Raw genomic sequence first — 27,225 nt, forward strand, 5'->3', positions numbered from 1 at the left:
AATGGGAGCAATATTTCTATTGAAGGATTTTTGAATGTTCCTTTAACTTTCAGAGGTAGGATGGCTTACATCAAACTATATATTGCTATCAAGGGTGTAAATGTTCTCGGATGGCAGGATAAATGGGAACTTGGTATCAAATTGAATCCACGAGCTAAGGATCCCATTGAACTTTGTAGTGACCAGGAGATGGTTAATACCATTAGTGATGGGGGAGAGGATGTTACCTCATTGTGGAGTAAAAAATGTGATAAAGTCTTTTGTGATCAACTAGGAAAGTTGAAAGGCTTTGCACACAAAATAGTGTTAAAAGATGGGGCCATTCCTGTTAAGCAAAAATTAAGAGGTGTACCTCTGAATGTTAGGTCTGAATTAAAAGATATGCTGGATAACCTATTGAAGGATGATATCATCGAACCCATAGAGTCATCTGAATGGGTTTCACCCATAGTTCTCATACGAAAACCTGTTCAAAAGTTGAGAGTCTGTATTGATTTGAGAGCTCTTAATTCAAATATTGTTATAGATTGTCATCCGCTTCCCAATATCAATGAATTGGTTTCTCTTTTTGATGGTGCGCAGATCTTTTCTACTTTGGACCTTCGGTCAGCGTACCATCAAATAGAGCTAACGGAAGAATCTAAAACATTCACTGCCTTTATTACACCTATGGGTCTCTTCCAGTACAGAAGAATGCCGTTTGGGTTGGCTTCTGCCGCTTCTGTTTTCCAGCGGGTAATGTTTCAGATTTTTAGAGATCTTGATTCTTTTGTTAAGTGCTTTCAAGATGACATTCTGATTTTTTCTAAAAATGATTTGGATCATTCTGTCCATCTTGATGAAGTATGTTCTAGATTGCAAAACTATGGTCTCACCCTTAAAGCACATAAATGAAATTTGTTTAGGAAATCAGTGGAGTATTTGGGGCATATCCTTTCAGGGGAAGGTTTGGTTCCAAAGAAATCCAATGTTGAAGCCATTCTTAATGCCCCAGCTCCTAGTACTAAGGAACAGCTTCTGTCTTTTTCGGGCATGTGCGAGTATTACAGCAAATTTGTTGCTAATTTTGCTACTAAAATGGAGCCTTTGAGGAAACTTTTGAGGCAAAAGAATGAGTTTGTTTAGGACACAGAGCAAGAAAAGGCTTTCACTGACATCAAAAAGGATATTGTCAATTCACCTACTCTAAGACCTTTTAGGATGGGGAAAAAATGTATCATTACTACGGATGCAAGTTTATACGGATTGGGGTGTGTGCTGTCTCAGACAGATGGTGTATCAGAGTGGAATGTTGCTTTTTCCCCCAGGACGCTGAGTGAAACAGAGCGCAGGTATGCAGTTATTGAACAAGAGCGACTGTCATGTGTGTGGGCCATTGAGCATTATAAGATCTACATTTGGGGAATTAAGCTCATTTTGAGAACTGATCACAAGCCTTTGGTTCATATTCTTTCAGTTGGAGGAGGTTGGAATTCTACAGCGAGGATTGCACGTTTGACTTCAAAACTGCAGGAATATAGCTTTACGGTGGAATATATACCCGGAAAGAAAAATGTCACAGCTGATTGTCTATCACGTCTTCCTTGTCTTAGTTTGGTTGATAGCGCTATTGGGTTTAAAGATGTTGATTTTGTTTATAGTTTGCAAGATGTTGTTGATACTCAGTATCAAGATATTACCGAACAATTTTGGATCAAATGTCAGGAAAAGGATGATAAGTTAATTACTTTAAGGAAATACCTTTTGGAAGGTTGGCCCAGCAAAGCCAATATCAGAGAGGATATTGTGGCAATTTTTAATGTTGCTGATGAATTGTTCTGTGAAGGCAATTTAGTCTTTAAAGGTGACAAGTGTGTTCCACCAGTTGGGGTTCAGGATTTAATACTTAAGTTGGCGCATAAAACCCATCCTGGAATTTCTGTCATGAAGCGTCTTATTAGGTTGAACTTTTGGTGGCCAGGTCTGGACAGGTTTGTAGATTGTGTGGTTAGAGAATGTAGTGAGTGTTGTGACAAAGACAAGATGTTAAAGGCCTTTGTTCCACCCCTTAAATCGGTGGTGTGGCCTGAAATTCCGTGGAATAAAATTGCTTTTGACATTTCTGGTCCGTTTAATATTCTACCTGAGTCTTCTCGTTTTGCTCTTGTAATTATCGATTACCATTCAAAATGGCCAGAAGTAAAATTTGTGTCCAAAGTCACTTCTGAGGTCATCATTTTGTTCTTTCAGGAAGTATTTTCTAGAGAAGGTTGCCCTTCTGTTTTGGTGTCAGCCAACGGAGTTCAATTGGTCTCGTCAGAGATGCAGTCATTTTTACAGTCTTGTAATATCAAACATGTTAGAACTTCTCTCTATGAACCGCATGAAAACAGTCAAGTCGAGCGATTCAACCGTGTGTTAAAGAACTTTGTTGTTGATGCCATTAAGGAAAAGGGTAATTGGTTGAATGTACTCAGAGAGAAACTTTGGAATTACCGCATAACTCCTCACACTACTACTGAAGTTAGTCCATTCAAATTACTTAAGGGAAGAGATCCAGCTTCTGTTATTTGTCCTTGGTGGTTCAAGGAGAAGTGTAAGGGTTTTTGTGAGGATGTTGTGGATGTTAAGGTTATTGCGGACAGAGTTTCTTGTAAAAAGAATAAATCTGCTGTGTGGTATAACAAGAGGTGGAAGGCAAGAGAGCATGGTTTGGCTGTTGGAGATTGGGTCAAGATTCTGAAACCGTCTTTTATTAGCAAGGGCATGAGCAAGTATGGTAGACCCATTCAGCTTAAGAATGTTTTTAATAACTCTGTTATCACGCAAGATGGAAAAGTCTGGAATGTAAGCAAGGTTGCAAAGTGTCCTATCCAGCATGGTGCCAATACTTATTCTCATTCTCCGAGTTGTTCCAATTCTGTACCAGATCAGTTTTCTAGGTCTTCTCCTGATACTATTGCTTCTAGAATCAAAGAGGATTCCCGAATTCGGAGGAGACCCATGTCTTTACGGGACTATGTATAATATGTTGCCTTTTGTTTCTTTTCAGATCTATGTATTTTAATTTCCTTTTGTTTTTCCATTTTGTGGGGGAGATGTGTTACATCCTGCATTATATTTCTTCCTTTATATTCCTTCCCCTTTAATGGCATGAGACCTGTGTCCTTCATGTTCTAGTTCTCAGAACTTTCCTGGTGATGCATTCTGCATCTTTGAGTCAGTTGCATCTGGACTCTGAAGCTCTATGTATGATGCTGTGCTGCTGAATAAAGCTTCTCAATTTTAACTTGTTTCCTGCATCCTTACAAAAACCCAAAGGTTTCAGGGACGTTATAGTTAGTTGAACATTTGACACATATAAAACCAAAGAAATTCGCCTATTATAGTTGGTTGAGCTAATTATAACTTGAGCGACCGTAATGCACTGATGATGATGTCACATATTATATCACTCATGACATGGTCAGTGACGTCACTGATGGCATCACAGAGTTCCCCATACCAACATGAAGATAGCCGCGGGGAGGTGTGTCACCCAGGGACAGGGTCTGCAACAGCCCCCATATTTCAATATTTAGTTCACCGGGGAGGTGGCGGTCCCCCCACATGTATTATTATTAATAGCCCCAGTGAGGTGGTGGTTCCCCCAGAGCTTGGGGGGCCCACAAGTTGCACCCGCCCATAATTACACAAAGCCCCGGAGAGGTGGCGGTCCCTGGTGCTTGAGGGTCCCACAAGGCCCACAGCCCATAATTGAACAAAGCCCCAGAGAGGTGGCGGTAAAAGGGCTTGGGGGGACCTGCCAGGCCCTCCCACTCATAAATAATAAAGCCCAATGGAGGTGGTGGTCCCTGGGGCTGCGGGATTGCACTGTTCCCCCATGCATAATTAATAAAGCCCCGCGGAGGTGGAGGTCCCCGGGGCTGTGGGGGCCGATGCACCCGCATATATTATGCACATTGCTCCCAGGACCTGGCCCACCCGGAGGCTTATTAAACCAAAGCGCAGGAGCCCGTGCTTTGCTTTTTTTATTTTTTTTCGGCCACAAGATAGCTACCAACAGTTTCTGGTTTGAAGTGTTGCCAGCCAATCAGAATCAAGCTCGTGCTTTGGAGGGTTCATGAATCCACTGCGGTCAGCAGATATATAACTTTATTTTAAATATGAATATTTCCGGAACTGTTGAATGGATTTACACCATTTAAAAAAAAGTGCGCTATCTGAACCAAGAGCTACCTTTCTGCAAATTTGGTGTAATTCCGTTCCGCAGTTCGGACTGTAGCCTGTTCCAAGGAAATTGACATGGCGAAAAGACGTTTTGGGACCCGCCTTTTTTCTTGGCCCCCGCTTGACGAATCACCCCAAAACTTTCAAGACAGGAGCTGACTGGAGCACCCCATTAGTTTTGTAAATGTCACGAAAGATTCGTCAAACGGCGCCAAAGATATTGACAAATCAAAAAACTCTTTTTCTATGGAAACTTGATACTAAATTTAACTACCTACTTGCAATCGCCAGTAGGTAATATATATATCTATCTATCTATATCTATCTATCTATCTATCTATCTATCTATCTATCTATCTATCTATCTATCTATCTATCTATCTATCTATCTATCTATCTATCTATCTATCTATCTACTTATATATATATATTGTTATATATATATATATATATATATGTGTGTGTGTGTGTGTTTGTATATATATATACATATACCCACACATTATATATATACACACACAAATATATAGACAGAAAGATAGATAGATAGATAGATAGATAGATAGATAGATAGATAGATAGATAGATAGATAGATAGATAGATAGATAGATAGATAGATAGATAGATAGATAGATAGATAGATAGATAGATAGATAGATAGATAGATAGATAGATAGATAGATAGATAGATAGATAGATGCACCACGGAACTTCACAAAAAGTGACGTTCCAATGGCGCAAGGGGCCTCATAAATGAGGCTCTGAAATAATACAGATATCATAGGGTGTGGTATTTACCAGGTGTGACATTGCCATGCAATTCTTTTTTTTTGCACTTAGGAATGTAGATAATACCGTGATACCTTGTGTTTACCCTATTCCAAGGTGTAGACATTAAAAATTATGATAAATGTCCTCCCATGGGATGTATAATACACAAGTCTATTACTTATGTATTGAGTGCTTACTGCAGAAAACCATGTTCCTTATTCATAAATGAGATTAATTGTATTACACTGGTGCAGTTATCTTTTCTTTATAAAATATCTTTTGTGGACATTGAACTGTTAGTAAGCATAGAAGATTTCCATCCATTCCCTCTTCTTCCAAAATATGAAAAGAAAGAATATGACATTTAAAAAAATCTGCTTACACCAGTTGAGTTTATCATATGGAAATAACAGTTGGCCCAAAGAGGCTCAATTAGACAGACCAAGAATTATTAACTACCCATGGGCACCATTTATAGACTGCAGCCCTGTTCAAGTGACCACTTTGCAGAAGTTGTGAAGTGTTTCTGATTGAGAGCTGGTGTCTAAAGGGTTTTTTGTTTCCAGTATGGAATTGAATCCTATGTCAGATTTATCAAAAATGATTGATAGAAATACACCTGTGATACACTAATATATCTAAAAATAAATGTTCCATGCACATACACTACACCAACAGGCTAGCTGCTGAAGCTGTTGTTGGATCAGGGTTCAAAGCGCCAGGATGCCCTTGGTGGTGACAGGCTGCGCTCTATAAGTATACCACAATACAATACACCAAACCCTCATCCGCATTCTCCATCACTCCCAACCACAGACCATCCATTAATTTATTTTCTTACCTTCCAGGTTACCTCCCTCCCAAGTGTCACCCTAAGTTCATCTTTTGTTTCTCATTTCTGCTCCCTCACCAATGCTTCCCCAGTGCAATCCTCTTTTCCTGCCACACACTTGTATCTCCTTTCCTCCCACCCTTCCTCCCCTGTATGATTCCTACTTTCCACACTCGCTCTTCCATCTTTACAGCTTCTTGTAAGTGATTTCATGGTTTTATTTTAATTTCATAGAAAAGGCAGGTTAAACTGAAGCTCTCTTGACTTTAATACCATCCTCTTTTAGGTTTTGTTTACAGACAGTTTAGACTGTCTGCTATCAAAGGCATATTGTGTACAATACACAGAGTGGGCTTTGGGTCATTGCCTCACTTGTGATTGTAAAGATTTGTTGTCTATCTCATTTTCAAGCTCTTTTTTTTCCCAGGCCCGGATGGAGAGGCAGAAATTGTTTTTAATTAAAAGTCTCAATTTACCAGCATCAAGGCCAACCCCCATGGCTCACTGTTGTTATGGGTCTTTGCTGGTGTTTTAGAGAAGATCAGGATTGGTTCATTACACAAATTATAATCACAATCACTAATACATGTTCATTCAATGAAGATAGTTTGTTTTGAGTTAAAGTGTTTTATTATTTAAATCTTTTAGTAAATTATCTTTATTAAGATAAGTCAATTTGTATCAATTGTGAAACCTCTGTCCTCCAAGGAGCACATTTCCTCTCATATTGGCCCATCAGTTAAGAGCTCCAACTCGTTTGCTTACTTCTTCTCCAATAAGGTGTCCAAAAGTTATGACACTTTCACTGAGGCAGCTAGGGATACTCCATGCCTTGAAGCATGGTTTAGCCCATCTGATTCTAAGGAGAGGCTTTAACATTTTAACACTCTGTCTCAAGATGGGTTACAGGATTTTTGAACTAAGTTGAAATCACGTTGACCAGCCAACCCAGCCCCATTGAGGATTCTAGCCCTTGGTATGGATGCCAATCCCAGGAAATATGTGACCTGATTAACAACTCACCTTCACTGAATCAGATACTTTCTAGATGCAAACATGTTATTGTCAAGCCACTTCTTAAAAAATCTACTCTGGATCCAGCATTTGACGAAAATTATATGCCTATTTTCCTACTTCCTTTCTTTTCGAAAGTGGCCAAGAAATGTGTTAAGAGGCGGATAAACTTTATAGGGACCAAGGATCTTCTACATCAGACCCAATCAGGGTTCCGTTCTCATTTTAGCAAGGAATCGTCTCTGCTATTGGCCTCTGAATCCCTCAGACTTCATGCTGACAGTGACAAATTCAGCGGCACTATTAATGCTGGACTTCAGTACAGCCTTCGACACCATCTCCCATGGCTTTCCGTTATAACATCTATGGAGTTGTGGTGTCGGTTACACATCCTTGAGATAGGTAGCTTCCTTTCTGCAAAATCGCACAATTCAGTTAGCTCAACAATCCTTCTTCTCTGTGGCAGTGTTTGCCTCAGTTCTCAGAAGGGCGGTGCTTTTTCAGATTCTTAGTCCAACATTGTGCTGCCATATCTGAGACGGGAATACTCAGAAACAATTTTTTGAAAGAGTGTGTTTTAGACTAACCTTCCTGAGTTTTCGATTTAGTTTTCATCTCCTTAAAGAATACTCAGTAATTTGTCTTTTCCTCCTGGCTTCCTTTGTGCTGCAATTCTAGTGCAGGGCGGCTCCATGTGGAGTAACCATGTGCTTTATTAATTTTTATTTTGTATTAATATTAATATATGAACAGAAATTAAAATTCAATATTAGTTCATCAGATCATAGAATACATGTATTAAACTGTGTTCCATAAAGGAAAGAATCTCTATTGTAGGAATGGTCAGAAAATGGTGTCAGTCAGAACCCAAAAAGAGTTCCAGTTTGAGAGAGTGAAGGAATTGAGCAAAAAGCTTTAGTATTAAATATCAGCTATATGATTCAAAATATAAATAAAAGCAGAACTGCTCATAAAGAGAGGTATAAGAAACTCAGTATTCTAGGGGCAACTTGGTTCAGGTCTGGGTTTTGGTAAATGGGTCTGGACAAGTGTGTGTGTTAACCTTATTTATTTATTTTATTTATAGCGTTTTATATAGCGCGGACTTGACCCTTGAGTATCAGAGCGCTTCACAGTTACATATAGAACATTTGTGATACAGTGCGATTGACTATATAAAATTCCTGTACAAGATTTTCTTATCAGTTTCAGCAAAAACAGCAGCATTACTATATATAATATTCCTGTACAAGACAATCTTATCCGTTTCAGCAAAAGTAACAGTATTTCTGTATACAATGTTCTGAAGTGCTTTCTGTGAGTTCTACAACAGGACCGGTTTGTGATCGACGTTTGTTATTAAAATGCTAAAGAGCAGTCTAGCCTTATGGAAGGAACTTGCTCATTAGGAAGCTCTTTCTTCCTTCTTGAATGTTGCTATGTTTGGAAATGTTCTAATGTTTGGAGGAAGTGAGTTACAGATTCTGGGGGCTGCTCCGGAGAAAGCTCTGTCATAGGTTTTCTTCTTCCGAAAGATGGGGGGTTTCAGCAGCAGTTCTTTGGCACTCCTAGCTGGTCTGCTTCCCCCTGAAAGTCTATTTTCTGAGCTAGGTACCTTGGAGTTTTGTAGTGGAGCGCTTTGTGTGTAGTACATGCCAGTTTGAATTGAATTCTGGCTTCGTAAGGTAACCAGTTTAATGCTTTCAAGTGAGGGGAGATATGGTCATATTTTCTGGATCCAGTAATGAGCCTTGCTGCCGCATTTAGACATTCTTTTAGTGGAGCTGTGGAAATTTTTGAAAGACCTGCTAGAGTTGTACATCCATATTCAATCCTTGAAATAACTAAGGACTGGACTGCTAGTTTGAGGACGGCTATATTGATGAATGGTTTCATTTTTCTAATATAGTTCAGGTGAAACCAGGCACTTTTTGTCATTGTTTTGATGTGTGTTTTCATGTCTAGGTTCTTATCAAGCGTGATTCCCAGTGATTTTGCGGATTCTACTAGTGTAGGGGTGCAGTTTAGTGCTGTGATCATTTTGGTCCTTTCTTTCACTTCTGTGGGTTTCTTCGGTGGTGATATTAAAAGGAATTCTGTTTTTTTTGCTTTTAGTTTCAGATGATTACTAGTTAGCCAGTGTAATGACATTTTTAAGGCCTCATTCATTTCCTTTATGTCATCCATTGACGTTATCTTGATGTAGATCTGAGTGTCATCAGCGTACATGTGATAAGATATGCATGGTTCTCGGGGAATTTCTGAGAGGGGTTCGACATATTGGTTGAATAGTGATGGGGATAGTGTTGAACATTGAGGGGCTCCGATTGAATTTGGGCATGATGGGGAAAGCGTCTGGTTGACTAGGAATCTTTGAGTTCTGTTCTGGAGGAATGCATCTAACCATTTCAGAACAATTCCAGATAGTACCATCCTGCCTTGAAGCCTGGCTAGCAATATTTCATGGTTTACCGTGTCAAAGGCAGATGACAGGTCAAGAAGTACAAATAGGCATTTTGATTGTGGTCTAAGGCCTGCAGCGCATCATCCACTACTTGTAGAATTACTGATTCCATACTGCGGCCTGGTCTGAATCCGGATTGGCAGTCATCCACCGGCTTGAAATTGGCGATGTGGTTGCTCAGTTGATTTTGTACACATTTCTCGATTAGTTTGGCAACTATTGGAATATTGGTTACTGGGCGAAAGTTATTCGACTCTGGCAGGTCCGCTGTAGGTTTTTTGATGATGGGGAGGACTTGACCTGTTTTTAGGCATTCTGGTAGGATCCCTTGAGAAAGTGAGGCATTTATTATCTTTGTCCATACTGGGATGATGATATGATTGATTCTTTTCAAGCATTTAGATGGGAGGAGCTCATTGTAGTGTTTGTTAGGTTTGTTATCCGATAGAGTTTTGTCTATGGTATTCTGGTCATGTAGCTTGAAGGTTGCCCATTGTGCATTGTTTTTCAATCTATTATGATCGTTTGTTGTGGTATCATTGTTTGGAGTTGGTAGTTGTCTAGGTAGGTTGTTGGCTTCCAACCTGAGCTCTCTTTCTAGCGTGTTGGCCTTGTCAGTAAAGAATGTAGAGAATTCTTCGCAGCTCAGTTGAGTTTTAGCAGATTTGGCCAACTTATTTGATTGTTGCATTAACATTGTGAATGGTTTCCGCTGTCAGTTTTTGGCGTTGTCTAGTTCCAATCTAAAGAATTCCTTCTTAGAATTGAGTACTGTTTTGTTGTACTGGTTTCTGATCTTTCTGAGTTTTTTAAGCTGGGGGGATGATGGGTGCTGTCTCTATCTTCTTTCTGCTAGTCTCAATTTACGGCTATCTTCATTCAGTGTCTCATTAAACCATGGATTTTTATCCTTCTCAGCTATTCTTTTTAGTTTGGTGGAGTTGACAATATTTCATTGACTTTGTGCAGTGTTCAGTGAGTTCGTTAGCTTTCAGCAAGTTGTTAGGCTGATTTAGTTCCTTCTCACATCTTGCTAAAAGCAGTTCCAAATTAGGTTCTTTAATGTCCCGGGACCACTTTTTCAGTTTGACAGGCTGCGCGGTTTTGCTCTTAATTATTGTGGGTATCAGGAAGGTTATGGCATAGTGATCTGACCAATCACAAGGAACAATTGATTGGACTGAAATATCTTTACTCCTTGATATTACCCAATCTAAAGTTGCCCCTTGCGAGTGGGTTGACTGTGTACATGCTTGAGCAAGGTTTAGATCTGTCAGAAAGTCTTTCAATGCGTTGATCTGTTTGTCATTATTGTCATCCCAGTGTAAATTGAAGTCGCCTAGGAATATGTTATTAGTGTGACTGTTAGAGTTAGCCGTGATGATCTCCATTAGCTGTTCTATGAAAGTAGCATTATTGCCAGGTGGGTGGTAAAGTGCATACTCTACTCTACTCTAGGAACACAGTCTATTATAGATAGCACATTTTATCAATGTTGCCTCTTGTGGTCTTCTTCCTTCGCCAGCCAGCCAATCATCTTGCGATGATCTCATGGGTACAGGACCACTCCTAGTCTTTTCACAGAAAAACAATCATCCACAGAATTTCAAATTTGCGATATATCAATTCTAACTTTGTAGGTAATTCTCCCATTCAGGTCTACTTTCCTACGTATAAACTACATTTCTAACCTTTCAATATATTAAGTTTATTCATTTGTTTAACAAAGGTCTTTGTAAAAATTAAAACATCAATATAACAATAAGAGAAACATTTAGCAAGCAACCATTTATTCTGTTTAAGATTGTGGCATCTTCACATATGAACTCTTTACTGCCCCTTTAAAAGACTAATTTCTAATCATTTGTTAACAGTAATCTTTGTGTAAACAGAAGCACTCTATGGAAATAAATGAAAACATTTATGCAACTAATATTTATTATGAAAAATATGATCACGGAAAGGTGAAGAAATAAACATTTTAATCACATTAGCATTTCTAGTAACGTCAACTTGTTTTGCAGTGTTGCTTTAATCATTTGAGGCCTAGTACAAGTAAATATGGTTGCCTACTACAATTTTCACATTAAAATTGTTTTTTTTGCATTAAGGCCTACGCGTTAATTCTACACATGTATTATAAACTATATTATTTTTCAGTATTTTGAAAACGCTAGCCCACCCTGATGCGTACCTTCATTATCATAATTTTAATGGACCGGGTTGTATCCTTCCATTGCGGACATTAAGGAACTATTTTTTCATGTATATCTGTGCATTCCATCGAAAGGAATCATTTTCCTTAGCCCCTCCTCCATGTCTCCTTCTCTGTCAATGGAGTTGTTATTCCTGCATCCACCCTACCTGCTCATCCAGTCATTTACTGCTCCTGTCCCACTTTGTTTTTTATTTATTTATGATTATTTATTTTTATTTTCATTATTTGATATTATTATATTATTATTGTGCGGGCTTAGCAGCTACACACTATCACTCCCCTGTCCCCATTGTGTGGCTTGCTTAAATAATTTTTTAAGTTATCATTTAAAAGTGCACATCTGCTTCTTTTAAATTGTAAGTTGGGAATAAACAAACAAATTTATTTCCAAGATGGATACCGCATGAGAGGATACCTGAACACACCCCAGCAATCTTCTTGCAATGAACAAAAACTTTTACCAAGATGTGTGTGTGTGTATGTATGCACATAGCAGCCTTGTTGGAATATTTTTGTCAAACTATAAAATTCAATATGGCTATGTAATTCACTCATTCACATTGTATTGTTCATTTGTACATGTGGTACTGCTGAAGTGTGCACAACGTAAACCTGTGTAGTACTCAGGCACGGGCCTCCCCTCTTCTTTATCTCAAGAGGAAGACATTGCTCTGCTGTCTGATTGCAGAGACGGGGAGGACTAGAGTGCCAATGTGGATCAGTACATGTTGATCCAAAGCATCCTTTTAGGCTGGTGGAGGAAAGGAACTGCTACTTACATTGTAAAAATGTTGATAACTTCCGGTTTACATAATGATGTTGTGAGGAAGTTATCGAAGTTATGCAGTGAAAAGATACGAAAATTATATAGTAAAGGCTTATCATGCGATCAAGTTATTATTATCGAATTTCAGGAGCCATCTAGCGTGGGTCTCCACACCCTTGTCAATCTCAATTTTTAGAACTTTTGGGGGGATATTCACCAGCATTCATCTTCGATTTATCCCCACCTTAACACATCAAAAGTGGAGAAAGATTTAACACCTCATTCCCAAGCTGGAGCAAACTACAGACATCGCCTGTATTCCCACGATAGCTGCCCCAAAATGTATCACCACAGTGGACACCACCAACTAACCCGGTGTAGGCATTCCTGTGCAAAACAACACAAAAGAACGACACCACCACTTTCACAACGAACTGCCAGATCTGCAATGCGAACCAAAAACAGATGATAAGCCGCAGTAGCATCAGGGAATTAAAACCTGCCTTTTGCTGGTGTTAAGCAGGATGACTACCTGCAGCATAAAAGGGAGCCCAGCCAAGAGCCACACCTGAAGACCCACAGATGCCATGGAGACAATGATCATGCATCGCTGATACCCCTACGCCATAGCTGAATTTTCTCACGTGTCAGGGACAATAAACTGAACACATGTACCCCCTTTCCCCCTGCACACACTGCACACAACTACCACAACAGAAGTCACACGCTTACCATTAATGTGCAGCCAATAGTGGACCGTCCAGGACTCTTCAACAATGTTGTGGCCAACTCCCCAGGCAGAGTGCATGATACTCAAATCTCCTGACAGCCCATCTTCACTCAGTGCTTCCAGGATGGCACACATGGAAATGCAGTTTCCTTTGTTAAGTCCAAAATAAATACACCACAGACCTCCAGCCCATAGTCATGCAACTCACAGCACTGCCAATGTGCACGCAGCACATGCCAACAGACCAGACACGCCAACACAACTCCATCGGGAATCCGGCCTTGCCATGCCCACAACTCAGCCACAACATGGCATCACAGACACACAATAGCAGGATGTGAGGATGGGCATGGAGCAGGAATGTGTGAGAGCGGCAAGTAACTACTGAATGAGAACCTAACTAATGTCAGTTGTAGCGTGGAGGTGCCGGACAGACCACAGAGTGCAAACCACCGGAATGGCCATGTGGAGATCAACTGCTGGTGCATGGCGTGTAGTGGCTAGTGGACGCTACCATGTCGCCACAGGCTGTAGGGCAGAACACGGAAATGTTGTACGTTACGTCCCCCCCTGCATGCACAGTGAGTTGGACCTGTGTATGTCAGGCCTGCATATGGGTGTGATCAAAAAGCCCTTGCACTGGTCGTGGTTCTCATTCCGAATGGACAACGAGTCTGCCAGCGCGGCACCTCTCAGTCCGCCATGAGTCCTGCATCAGCACGGAGGGGCCTGCATCCTTGTGCGACTGCTACACCCTGGGCTGCGTGTCTCCAAACCCGCCATGCCTGCCCCAGCCCAACAAAGAGGATCTGCTCACCTGCCTACACCAGTGTGTGTCATGGAGGGCCCACCACATGCTGGTGCAAGCTCCAAGCACCAGTCCAGTGACCTCTGTAGCCTCCGCCGACCCTCGCTGCGTCCCCCCGACGCGGGCCCACATTACTCCTTTCGCATTTTCATACTCCACCGGCGTTTTCCTCTGCCCAGTAGGTCCCACATGTGGAACTGTGACCTTCGATCAGTGAGGCATAATTTCATATGGCAGGCCTGCGACCTGTGGTGCCACTAAACCTGTTCAACACAAGCCGGCGACACATGGTCCCACTAACCCTGTTCAACACAAGCCGGCGACATGTGGATGAGGGCTCAGGCCTACCCTGCGGACCAGTAGGTCACACATGTTGAACTGTGTCTTGGGTAAGATGTGGAGGAGTCCACACCATTGGACACACCTTATCGAAGGCGGCATCCCCTAACAGCACTGGTGCCAAAAACTCTGTGCTCAATGAGTCATGGGCACTATCTGGTTGGACTTGTTGGCGTCTGAGTCCATGACCTGGTGGTTTCCTGCATCTTCAGCTGGCTGGGCCGGACTTGGTGTCCGACATGTGTCTATTCCATTTTAAGTATGGGCGAATTTTGCAAATCAGCGGTTCGCGAATTCGCGCAAATTCGCAAACAATTCCGCAAATTCACGGATTTCCCCGCGAAATCACGGATTTTTTTGCAATTTTCCACCACCGCTTGTGTGTGTGGGGGGGCAGCAAACGGGCGGGCTTCTATGCGAGTTCATATGCCTCTTCTGTGTATAAAAAGACAGGCACCGATCAGAGCAGCAGATGGGAGAAAGAAGCTTGTGGTCACAGGAACTGCATGGGGATAGAGCTTGTGAAAGTAAAGGATGCAAAGGCCTCCATCAAGCATCATAGCTAATTTTCAACTGTAGATATGGGGAGAACACACACCTGCCCAGCCTCGACAAAGCGCACATTTTTTTGGGCTGATTAACTTTGCCATCGCACTGAAGGGCTCCGGGGTCCCTCGAGTGAGCTGTCCATCATAGTGGCTAAAGGGCGGGAAGATGGTGCACACCGCTAGTGTGTGGGAGGGAGGCAAACGGGGGGGCTTCTATGCGAGTTCACATGCCTCTTGTGTGTATAAAAGGACAGGCACCGATCAGAGCAGCAGATGGGGAGAAAGAAGCTCGTGGTCACAGGAACTGCAAGGGAATAGAGCTTGTGAAAGTCAAGGATGCAAAGGCCTCCTTCAAGCATCATAGCAAATTTTTGACGGTAGATTAAGCATGGGCGGAAAATCCGTTCCGCTCGCGGATTTTGCGGATTTTCGGGAAATTCGCAATCCGCGAGATTCGCGAATCTCCCGCAAAATCCGCAAATCCGCGAGCAGCGGATTTTGCTCGCACTGCTCGCACTGTTCGCGTGAGTTCGCGCCCCGCGAATAAGTGCAAAATTGCAGAAATACGATTTTAGCAAAACTGAAAGTAACTACTTACCAGGTTCAAAAGTTCAGGCTCATCATTAGTAGCCATTTCCTGTAGTGCTTCCTGAGGGGCCCCTCCAGAGTTCAGTTGCCAGTTGAAACTATTATGTGACCCTGCTCTGAACCTCAGAATAGTTACACATATGCCACAAAGGTCCTGAATTACAGCTAAGGGAGACAAGCAGGAGCCAGGCTGGAAGTTAAAATCCATTAATCAGCCCCTAATTCATTATTGTCAGTTGGGGCAGGGCAGGTGTTGTAACTAATTTTGCAACAATGAAAGCACTTAGCAAGTGCAAAAGATCACTAATCAGGGCGCACTAAGGAAGCAGGTGCCAGCTAAAAAAATATTCTGTGACACATTAATCAGCCCCAAATTAATTCAGGTCACTTGAGGCAGGGAAGGTGTGCTTTGCTTTGCCGAAAATAATGTACACTGGACAACCAGAGGGTGTGGTGATGAAACAGAGGGTGGCATGGGTGGGCCAGAGGGTGGCATGAGTAGTCAGAGAGTGGCAGTGGTGACAGAGAGTGGCAGTGATGAAGAAGAGTGCCCCAAACAGGCTGGACACGTAGAAACAACAAGTTCGCAAAAACTTGCGACCCGACAGGTAAGTTCGCAAATTGCGAAATTGTAAAAACCCTCGCGAACTGGCAGAAACACGGGCGAACACAAAAAAAAAAAATCCGCAAATTCGCGGGAATTCGCGGATTTTGCGGATTGCGAATCCGCAAATCCGCAAAATTCGCGGATTGCCAATCCGCAAAATCCGCTCATGCTTACGGTAGATATGGGGAGAACACACACCTGCCCAGCCTCGACAAAATGCACATTTTTTTGGGCTGATTAAGGAGTTACTGAATTTGACCTTCAACTCAGGCACCTGCTTTATTTATAACTGTAAGTGCTTCCTGCAGGAGCCTCGTTGTCTACTTGTAACTATTCTCTGACCCTGCTTCGAGGGTCAGAGCAGGGTCAGAGAATATGTGCAAGTAGGCAAGGAGGCGCCGCTCAGGAAGCACTAACAGGGTTACAGCAGGTCCCCAAGTTGAAGTCAATTTCTTTGTAACCTCTTTGTAAATGGTTACAAAGAAATTAGCTTCAACTTGGGCACCTGCTGTAACCCTGTAAGTGCTTCCTGAGCAAAGTTCGTCCCGCTCATGAATTTGCGGATTTTGCTGTGATTTTGCGCAATTCGCAGATCAAAAATCGCAGAAAATCCGCAAATTCACGAGCGGAACGAATTTTCTGCCCATTCTTATTCCATTCATCTCCACCTTAGTAACTGTTTCAGCGTGGTCCTGCCCTCTGCATCATGCCCCTGGGGTATACCTTCCACTGTTCACTGAGTCACTCAGTGACAACCTCCTTTTACATCTATGGAAACCTGCTCTACACTCGTGACCCTGCCCCACCGGCCCTCAAGTAGACATCCTGTGGCGGTAGGCCCGTGCAGGAGGCTGTGCATCCGGGGCCACTAACTCTGTGCAGCACATGTCATGGGGCCTTTATGGTTGAATTGTTTTGTCCTTTACGATGTACACTGTTGTCAATTTCTGTTTGCACCAGGCTGCCCTTGCCGGCTGGTGTGCACACACCTCACACACATCCAACACAGGTGTCACTCAATATGTGTGCCTGCTAATAAATGTGGCCGTGAGCACGTGCCCATAGCCATTCACACCATCTGAGCAAGGGTGTCCGTGTGGTCATTGTGTCAGCATGGTGGGCACAGGACCTGCAACATCACAGTGTGATGTATTTAGCGGACGTTTCAATGTCACCTCAGCATTGGCAGTGACCCTGGACATGTAGCTGCGCACGCACTGCCCTGCATGCACAAGCGGCATTTGCTGGTCCAGTGTACGTCAGGTGAGTGCATAGGTGTGCTGATTTGGCAGGGGGAGCAGGGCATGGCTCAGAACTGGCCTTGGGCAGGAAGAGTGGTAAGTGTGTCTCAGTGTTGGGTTGTAGTCACCACCAGGGCCACAGTAGTCAATGATGCAATGTAGCATGCACCAGAAGGGCGGGTCGGCACGTACGAGGATATATAGGAGCACAAAATCACTCTGCGTCTTCGCACATGCATGCCAAGTGTCATGTGTATCAGCCCTGTGGATGCAGGAGTCAGTTGCCTGGCCTCATTTGCAGTGCGATCACAGCCATCCATGGGCTGTAAACCTGGGTCCGCCCTGTCCGGTCTATTGGCCTACACTCACGTGGCCGCACACCTTCAAAGGCCAGCATCACAGTGTTCCCAGTGGCGCAGACATCCCACCACACCCATGACCGGCCTCAGTACATCTCCTGTATGCATGCAGATGGTGAAGTTACTATATGGGATGAAAGGTCGCACATCTGCAGCTCTGAGCAGGAACTTGCATGTGGCCAGCACCCCCTGACAGATACAATAGCATTTGCTTGCGACGCCCACACTACACACTGCCCATAGTGAGACCAATGTGTACACATCCCACACGCAGAAGTCCTTGGTCGTAGTTGGCGTGTGTGAAATGGCCTTCACACGTACTCCCACCTCATCACATGCCTGCACCCGTTTCACTCAGACACTGCTCATTGCACCGAGCTGTGCCATTTCATCCACAGGGCTGGTGCAGGGCAAGCCAGTGCCGCTTCTAGCAGAGCCACTGACTCAATGGCAGACCATCCCGGACACATGCTCGAATCCAGTCACGTGGACCTGTAGGGTGCACATCTGCTGCATGTACTGAGGGCACTGCCTTTGGCCGTCTTGCGGATCAGTTAACAGCTGAGCTTCCATCTTTGGACATCACCTGCGTTCAGCCTGTCTTGCAGTGTCGCTCGTGCATATTCGAGCGGTCCATGAATGTCTGCCTCTCTAACGTACCAATAGTTGACCTGGATTACGACGTGGGTGTGCGCCCCCTGTTGGCCCAAGACCTGGAGTGTCACTGTGATGCCCATTTATGGTATGCATGGATGTTTGGCAAGCAGGCTGGAAATTGGACCTGGGCGATTGCACAAGTCCTCGTGTGCAGTGAGCACATTGAGCCACTATCCGATTGGGATTTGGTGCACATTGGGGCCAGTGGTTAGAGTCAGTACATCTGTCTGGGTCACCTGATGGATTACGTTGACGTCATGTCAGATGTGGTGGACGACGATCGCTCATTGGAGATGTTGGACTAAGCAGCTGCACTTGCGTTCATGGATGAGTGACAAGGCACCTGCAGTCACAGCTGGATGTGACTCATTGCACGTGTCCCGACACTTGGTTGCATGTTGTGAATCTGGTCACATATCCAAAGATGACAGTGGACATGACTGCATTGACCTGGACTCATGATCCATGCGCGGACGACTGACGCTGGTTGGCACTGACTTGTGTTGATGATGGACTCCCCTGAGGTAGAAATGGGTGCTTTCCTACGTTCCTCATTCTGACTTGCTCCTGCATTGGTCTGCATATTATGGCACTTCTCTTGTCAGTACTGACACGCACTTGTTGATAAAGTTTCTGCACTTTCACTTGTCTACAACTGTGTTGTATCTTGATTTGTTTGCCAATGTGTGTGTCACATACTCTCTGGCTCCCTGTCATACATGCATTGCTACCCCATCAGGACTGTGGGTTTGTACTTGTGCATTGTCATGTCCCTGTTTCGTGCTTAGCCAGATGCGTATGGCCGTGTACCGGAACTAGGGGGGTGCACTTGTGTCCTGTGTTCGGTTGTGCAAATGTTGGTGTTTGTACCACATTGTGTTCAATGTTGGGGTGCTCTGCTTCCTATGTGTGTGTGCTGCATTGTGTGTGAGATGTCCCTTAAGCTCAGATTTGGCTCACCCTTCTCCCTTTCAGGCAGTGAGGTTTCCACTTCTGTGCTTGTTCAGTGGTATGATATTGCCAGGTTGTGTGACTTGTGCTCTTTTGTTGGTTTGTATGTAGTTCTGCTGTGCTTAGTTGTGCATGTGTGCCATTGTGCCCATCTCCCCCCGTCCCACCAGTCCCTGTTGGTTCCTCTCCCTGCTGCTGTTGTGTCTGTCATTTTGGGCAGGTTCCAGTCCCCGAGTCCTGCCACTGTCTCCAGACTGATGTGGTGGACACCATTTCCTCCATGTCATCCAGCTCCTGGTGTGGCTCTGGCCTCCTACCTCCGGTGTCAATGCTGCCTACTTGTTGTCGGTGTGTTGCTGATTGTGCTTTTCGCATCATTTAGGATGTTCTGGTTTTCTTCAATTGTCCTCCTCCACTCTCAGGCTGCCTTCACCTTGTCCAAGATGGCCTGCCATGTACAATGTTTTGTTGCCAATAGGGCTTGTGGGGTTGAATACTGGCTCAGGTTGCCTCCATTGTGCTTGGCTGTTGTTTTCTGTTTGAATTGTCTCTTTTTTTAAGGCTTTTGTTGTGCTTATTCACCTGCCATGTGTGTCACTCGCCTGGCGGTGCTTACACCTGCTTTCATCTTTGTGAATGGGCTCTTCAATGTACTTTTGTGTTGTGGTTTGTGTTTTTATTTCCGTCAAGGTGGTTGTATCGCAGACCTTGGCTGCGGGTTTGGCAGACTATTGCATGCTACCGCCCTGTTGTGAATTCCACATTACCACGGGGTATTTTCCCGCGATAGGCTGCGGTGTGTAAAGGTGCATTAGCATTTTTTGGTGTTGTTTAGCAAATGTTCTTGTGAATATACCCCTTAGGGTCAGGGTGAGTGGGAAAGCTTGAGGCAGTGGATAAGCAGAAGGATTTACCTTCACAGGTCCCCTATCACATGAGTAGCAGGTGCCAGTGACCAGTGTTGTGGTAGTTGGAAGAAAAGCTCTTGCAATGGTGCTGCCAATCATCCTTTGCTGACTGCATTAATCTGTGTCACTGGAATATCACACTCTTAGTTCTCACCTATCATTCAACAAATTAGTGCATGCTGGGACGTGTAGTATTAGTTCATAACAAACGAATCAGGCATACAAGCTATTACGTTTTGCAGTGGGCATATTCGCAGCGAAATAAGCCCAAACATAAGCATAGTTCCAAGTGGGCTAATGCACCTGAGATCAATGATTTGCAGCAGCCAACAGTCACTACTTCTGCACTGCGGGTGGCCCTTTTACTCGATGACATTTGTTTCGTTTATTTTGTTTGCTCTCAGTAACAAATCGCTTAATGAGAAACAAAATACTTTCATGTTCTTGCTGTTCAGGAATGAGCAGGATTTGCGGCTTGGCAGAAAAGAGTGAAGTTTAAGATTTGCCGTGGGATGCGTCTGAAAGCAATCTTCCAGATGTGTTGATAGTCTCCTAAATTAAAAAATGGAAAACGCCATCTGCAGTAGTAGGAGGCACTGATTAAAAATTCATCAGTTTTCCTTGCACCAAATCTATTTGCAAATGATTTGTCATTTGTTAATGTAGACGATCAGAATACCTAAAATGTTCTACATAATTTTCAGCACTGGCCTTTATTTATAGGATGCTGAACTCCTCGGGTGGGAGTCTCATAGAAAGAACATAGAAGATGGCTAAATTTAGTGTAGATGGTCTAGTGGGGCTGGGGCCCAGGGATATGAGGGGCCCACTGCATCCTAATTATGACTGTCGTTTATTATCCAACCAGGAGATTGTGGGGCTGGGTTTTCCTTACTTCCATTAGGACCTATGGTACACATGGCTATACCACATGAGGAAACCTTATGGGATATAATACAGCTCTAACTGTATTCTCTGCAGATTCCTATCTCAGACAAGGTGCTCTAGGTAAACTGCAAGATAAAAAACTGTCTTCACCTGATAAATCACAAACAGCACCATACTGACCTCAGGGCCCAACCAGGCAGTCTGATATTCACTTAGTGCAACAATCACATTCCGAGGCAGTGTTCTGAGACATACAAGTTGACATGCCTGCAACATTTGCGAACACACATACTACATTTGAATGTACAATAATCTTTTTATAAGGAGTAGCCCTATGTAACCATTATATGTCAAAAGACACAGATTTGGACTGGGGACTTCTGTTTACAGCAGCTCCTGTCTAGAGTCTACAGCACAGAAGATAGTGAGTAGCAGAGGTTACAGCATGTCCTCTGATGTGACCGGCGCCACTAAAGGGAGCCACCTGTGTTCCCCACCTGAATACAGTCCCGATTTCTTCGTGAGCCAGCCACCACACATGCCACAGTCACTTGGACGACTGAATGAGTAGGATGAAGAGGACTCCTCACTAGTTACTATGGCTCAGAGGCAGCAACCTCAGTGCCAGCAGCAGCAGGGCAAAGTGGATGTCAAGTACTGCTGCAAGCAGTTGTGGAAGGGGCAGAAGTTGCTGAAGGAGTGGATCATGCAGCACCTGGTACTGAAGGGGCTTGTGGTGAAGCAGTTGATCATGGATCAGCTCAGCATGCTATACTGCTATGAGAGACAATATGATATTAATCAATATCCAGGCGGTAGCCATCTATTTTTTTTTCTTTTCTCTAAGACATCAAATGCACTGCATTGCCCCACTATCCAAGGGACAGCAGTTGGTATCAGAATAAAAAGCCATTAGAGTGTAATGTCCATATTAGGTGAGGGTCCATTCGGGTATTGGTCTACAATAATTGTTGAAAAAAGTAACATGGAACATCAAGAGGCATTTGGGAAATTGTACACTTATACAACCAACATCAACTGAAGGTTCCATTCCTTACATTGTTCCTGTGTAATCTGTTCTAGATGTTTTCCTCCTTTTGTTGCGCTAGTCCCGTTGCGCGCACGTACCCCGTCCGTATCCCGAGACTCCTTTACTCCTCCTGCAACCATGATCATCTACAAGGACTACCTCACTAGAGATGAGCTGTTTTCTGACATCTACAAAATTAAGGAAACTTGTAACGGTATCTGCATTGAGGTGGAGGGGAAGGTTGTTACCAGAACTGAAGGGGGGTGTTGACCATGCACTTATCGGGGGAATGCATCAGCAGAGTGCACAGAGGTTGAGAGGTCAGATCCAACAACAGTCAGCGGTGTTGATATAGTATTGAACCATCACCGTCAAGAGACTGGCTTTACCAAGGAATCTTACAAACAGTATATTAAATAATATATTAACTCAATTCAATTCAATGATATTTATTTCGATTTAAAAAATCATAAAAGATTACATTCAATATAAAAAGTCATACATTGGTTTTACAAAAGGTATTCCGCCTGAAAAAGCGCAATATCTTTGGGAGTCAATGTCCCATTATAAGGCCTTTCTTAGAATGTAAAAGGACATTAAATATGAATAAAATCCCATCAAAAGATACATTTTACACTTCATTCACAATAAAACAACGATTTTGGTGGTATTTAAAATCACACATTAGTCTGGGGAACACTTTATATAATAAAAACATTGGTAGCTCTTTCAAAGGTTTACAAGGTTCCATGGAGACCATCTAAAATTTTACATGATGGGACATGGTCCCTCTAGTACAAATCTATATGTAAGTTCATTAACACACAAAAGTACTTAAAGATACCTAGAGCTTCACTCCTATTTTCCTTCTTATAAGATCAACACCAAAGAGGTATCTGCTTACACTAAATGCTATTGCTTGTGTCGTTTCTGTTTGCAATATTCTTCCTGCCTCATGTCATGATCTAATACCCAACAGTTGGCAAATGGGTTTAATCCATTTCCTCCTTACATGAATATAGGCTGGGCAAAATAAAAGCACATGCAATTCATTCTCTTTTGCACCAGTGTGGCAGATATCACAGCAACCATCATTTGCACCACCATCGCTATGTGGCCATTTCACAGTATTTGCACTTATCTGCAAGATGCCGTATCGAAGCTTAAGATAAAGGGATTTAGCAAGTTGTGGTTGCATTTCGTCCAAAAAGGACTCAAATTTGCCATTGGGTTTTATTACAAGAAACCTTGTAGATAAAGTACCTAGTTTTGAACTATGGGACAAAGTACCTTGGATAAATGCCCAAAGGACCTTTCAGAATTGTTTTAATCCTATGATTCAGCCACGGCAACCTTGTGCCATTTTTAATTCTAAAAATTTCCTCCAAACCTTCTCTATAGTGAACAAGTTCATCTGTTGACAACAGACGGACCCAAAACAATAGTGGACGCAAAATCGATGCTGGTCCTTTTGGAATCTAAGACAGTTAAATTTAAAAAAAAAAGATTTATGTGGATTAACTGCCATATATTTGGTTTTGGTAGAATTAATTTCCAAGCCCTTTGTTTCACAGTAAGTTTCGAAAGTATTAAGTAAGCTTTGCAGACCTTTGGGGGTTTGTTATATTAAAATTGTATCATCGGCAAATAAGAGTGCCAGTACTGGCGCCACCCCCAACTTGGGAGAATCATGTTCACAGCCCAAGAGGTATTCAGGAATCTTGTTAATGTACAACGAAAATAAGGTAGGGGCCAGCACTCATACCTGTCTTACCCCCTATTTACTTGTAAGGTCAGTAAGTTTGCCATTTGGCCCCCATCTAACCCTTGCAACGTTGTCCTCATGTAATCTAATGATCTGCACGAGGAGTTCCCCTGGGACACCCTGGTCTCTTAATGATTACCACAGGAGAGTTCTGGGTATGAGGTCAAAGGCCGCCTTAAGGTCTACAAAGGCTATATACAGATGAGCTTTCTTAACTGTAATGTACTTCCAGATAATACAAAGAAATCTAAAAACCTGGTCAATTGTGCTAGTTTTGGCTCTAAAGCCTGCTTGATACTTGGATAAAATACTATACTCCCCAATCCAGTTACTCAATTTATTTAAAATTTGACGTGCATATATCTTTTGTAAAATATCAATTAAACTAATCGGCCGATAGTGCGACGGAACTTGACGGTTACCCTTTTTAAAAATAGTTGCAATCTCTGCACCCCTCCATATTTCAGGGATCGGTGCACCTGATGCAACTGCATTACACAAAAGATAAATATAGGGAGCCCAAACCTCTTTCTCGTGCCTCCATAGGTCAACTGGTATCCTATCAGGTCCAGGTGCCTTCCCTGCTTTTATTGAATTTATTGCTACTGTTGTTTCCGCTATAGTAAAGCGCAAGGGACATCACTTGTATTAATGGCAAGTTCTTCATAGTTAAAGTTGAGATCATTATTACCGGTTGAATAAAGGTGTGAGAAATTAGTTACCCTGGTGTTTGCATCTAGGAAAAGGTCCTTATTACACTTCCCTTTTTTGTTGCCCTTAGATATGAAACGTCAAAAGGTAGCTTGGTCGTTTAATTTACCTGCATTTATCAACTCAGTTCAGATGTTATCTTCCCAACTTTTCTTTGCCTGGGCTAGTACCCTCTTATAACAAATCCTTTTTCCTCTTAAAGTTACCATATCCTTGGCCTTTGTTGCCTGAATCAAATCTTTTCTTGCATTACCGCAATCTTTGTTATACCATTGGTTCTCTAGCTTAGCTGAATCAGATATCCCTTTTTAGATGACTTTGGAGCCTTACTTAAGATTGGTTCAAGTTCCTCTACCAGCTTATTATGCATATCCATAATTGGTATCTCTATTAATGGTAAGTTTATTTGCGGTGAGACTATTTCTATGTAATTGTCATACATATTTTTAATCGTCTCTTCATTTCTCAAAACAGAGGGTCACTTAAGTGCCCTGCGATTATTCGATAATAAAGACTCAATTGGACTATAGCTGGGGTCACATCTCCTTAGGGGACTTAAGTAAAAAGGGAGGCTGTGAGCATCAGACCTAAAGGGTAGTGATCACTCTCTGTTCGATCTTCGGCTATTAGATCATGTACCATGGACCAAAGTGGGATAGATACCAATATATAATATATGTAACTTTTAGAACTTCCCCGAGTAAATGTTGGTAAGTTAGGGCTATCAGAAGGTAATTGCCCATTACAGGCGCGCAGGCCATGGGCTGAAACCAGCCTTAACAGCTGCGCTACAGCACATGTACAAGATACTACTGGGCTACAATCCAAAAATGGAATGTTATTGGCCAAGTCCTCATCTTCAAAGATACTTTCAAACCCAGCCACAGGTTCAAATTTACGGTTGAAATCACCCCCAATAATGATCAAAGCACTCTGGTTAATCGTAGTAAACATTTGATCCAGATGCTCGATAACTTCTGCTTCCCTACTTGCTGCATTTGGTCTACTATATGTATTAAAGATGTAAACTTACATTTTGTCTGGTGCTAAAAACATTATTCCCAAGATGTCTTGAGAAAGGGAATCAATTTGCTTCAGCACCTAGAGTAATTTGCACCCAAATAGCTAGGCTGCCCAAAGGCCTTCCTCTCGCTGACAGAATAGCAGCCGTACTAAAGGTTTTAAATCCTATCTTGTGAGGGCTTTCCATGGCCCAAGTTTCTTGGAATAGGACTATTTCACTCTGCCCAATATAATCCTGCCATATTACATCCCTTTGATTTGTCCTAATCCCTGCAATGTTCCATAAGGTCAATTTTATCTTTGTTTTATATTCTCCCATAATTTGATCACAGCTTGTCTCCTCACTTCCATTTTCTAGTGTTGGGGCTTCTTTACAATCATTACCAAAGTTACTGACAGAGTTTCCATTTAGTATATCTTCCTCATTCTGCTTGGCTACTGGATCTTTCTCATCATACACTTTGCTTAAGTCAACAATGCACTTTGTAAGTCCTCCAGAATTCCTACATATAGTTTTGCTCAGAATACTATCAAGGTTACCTGTCAGATCCTTTAGGCGAGTTCTAATAAGCACCTCTGGGACCATATTATCAATAGCTATAGTTCCTGTCCCTACATGAGCTATCAAAGCACTAATAGGAATCGCCACAGCTGCACCCTCATTGGTCTTACCCTGCCGAATTCCAAGTAGTTGTCAGTCCTGGGAATCCAGGTCTGACAATGCTTGGTATCTATTAAATTGTGTGGAAGTCCAATGGCTTTGCTCCCACCTTCCGACTTATAGAAATATCCCAAGGGAAGTACACTAATCCCAGTATCAGGGGCAAAGGTTGCATCGCGATGTTGTAAAAGATGGATAACCACCCTTGGCCTACGAAAGTTAACCACAATGCAGTCAATAAAGGCCAAACCTCAAGAGACCAATTCTGATCGGGTGAAGCCATTTATGTCTAGAGCTATACTCGCTAACATTAAAAACTATCAGTTCTACACCGGGGACAAATGATCCCAGAGGGCTTGGTTACATTACTGGATTACCGTGAAGATGGAGTGACGCCATATAGGATTTTCTTTAAGGACGGCTTGGAAATCGAGAAATGCTAGGAGCCTTACATTAAGCACATTGAATTGATCATAACTGGCTGCTGCTTTTTTATCCACACAAGGACTGAGTTGCATGTAATTGGACTGGTATCACCTTCAGCTTTGTTCATCTATTCACCCTGACTCGAGTGGAGGGCTAGTTTTAACAAAGTTGTTAAGTTGGTGGAATAAAATGTATTGCACCTGCTCTAGAAGTTGCTCTATGGGGTATGAAATCACTTGTTGCAGCCTACAGTTCCATCCATTGTGAGATTACGGTGTAAACCAAACCAGTTGCTTTGCTATTGATATTGGTATTTGATTCTTCCACTTTAGAGGCATAGGCCTGCAGCCAGTATAGCAATGAGATGGATTTGTTCATGGTATAATACTCATTGCTGACAGTGAGCATCAGAATCTCAAAAGACACTAAGTTTAGGGTCAGGAACTTTATTAGCCCCCATTTTTCTACCTCCATCATCATGGCTTTGGCAGTTTCTTCCCCTCATGGCCCACAATCATGTAAAGAGCTTTAATGCTCAAACTCATCGCAGCTTGCAGCATAAAGATGATATTCAAAAGCTTTGGGACCGTCTATATGAGGGATTTTATGGGAGCTAGCACACTAAATGATCCTCAGGTGCTCCTGAGCTTTAAAGGAGTAGTTGACATGTATCCAAATAGTGTCATGTTGACAGTGTGTTGTGGACTACC

At 42.7% G+C, this 27,225-nt stretch overlaps 1 protein-coding gene and 1 pseudogene across 2 annotated transcripts in view; both read left to right on the top strand.

Moving 5' to 3' along the window:
- The window catches only part of KCNJ16 (potassium inwardly rectifying channel subfamily J member 16), a 446,439-nt gene that overhangs the window by 94,286 nt on the left and 324,928 nt on the right, over positions 1–27,225 (top strand). The window lies entirely within an intron of this gene.
- On the top strand, positions 22,068–26,532 carry LOC147702345 (translationally-controlled tumor protein homolog; annotated as a pseudogene).

This window comes from Lissotriton vulgaris, chromosome 7 (assembly GCF_964263255.1).
Source record: "Lissotriton vulgaris chromosome 7, aLisVul1.2, whole genome shotgun sequence".
Taxonomy (NCBI): domain Eukaryota; kingdom Metazoa; phylum Chordata; class Amphibia; order Caudata; family Salamandridae; genus Lissotriton; species Lissotriton vulgaris.